Genomic DNA, 957 nt, shown 5'->3' with positions numbered 1-957 from the left:
TTTTTTTTTTTTTTACCTTCTTTCAAGCCTTCATATTTCATATATATATATATGTACTTTTTTTTTTTTGCAGACCGTAAAGGGAAGGCTGCGTAACGGGTAAAAAGAAAAAAGAAAAAAGAAAAAGTCTCACATCGTACAGCACACACGTAATATACGTGTAAAAATATAAACAAAAAAGTATATAAGTATAAATGCGTTTTTTTTTGTTGATATTTGTTGCTGAGGTTGATTACGAGCGCCCTGCAGTCAAAAAAAAAAAATGAATGAATGAAGCGAAAAGAGAAAAGAGAAAAGAGTAAACGAAAATAAAAAACAAAACAAAAACACAACAGAAACAACAACAACAACAACAATGAAACCGAACAAAACGAAAACCCAACACATCTTTTGCACCGCTGCCGCCCTGCTCTCTACTTGCACCTCAAAAAAACTGTACATATACATTTCTTTTTTTTTTTCTTCAAAAAAAAAAAATTATGCGTTTCCAAATCAGCACCAGCGCACTTTCCAAATCCCATGCGTTTCTCTTTCCTCTCCCTCTTTTTTTTTGTTTTCCCTTCCCCCCTTCCTCCCTCACTCTCTTCTCTTTCCATCATCTCGGTTGTTTGTTTGTTTATTTATTCGGTTTGTACTCCACAGGACCTACAAGAGACGGAGGAACCAAATAAACAAAAGTAAAAACGACAACAACAACAACAACGAAAAAAAAAAAAGAGAGAGGAAAGAGAAGAGAGTGAGGGAGGAAGGGGGGAAGAGGAAGGGGATTGGTTGGTTGACAAAGGAAATAATAAAACAAACGCATATGCACTTTCCTCCGTCTCTTCTTATTTTCTGTCAACACACAATCATGCAGTCATATCATCAGAAAGAGACGCACATAAATAAATATATGAATATATTTATATGGGAGGATAGGATAAGTCATATGACACCAAAGGCAGAGGGAGGGAGGGG

Source organism: Trypanosoma equiperdum (genome assembly GCF_001457755.1).
Source record: "Trypanosoma equiperdum strain OVI genome assembly, contig: ctg_596, whole genome shotgun sequence".
NCBI lineage: Eukaryota > Euglenozoa > Kinetoplastea > Trypanosomatida > Trypanosomatidae > Trypanosoma > Trypanosoma equiperdum.
The sequence above is the reverse complement of the archived record's forward strand: the minus strand, read 5'-3'. Positions refer to the sequence as shown.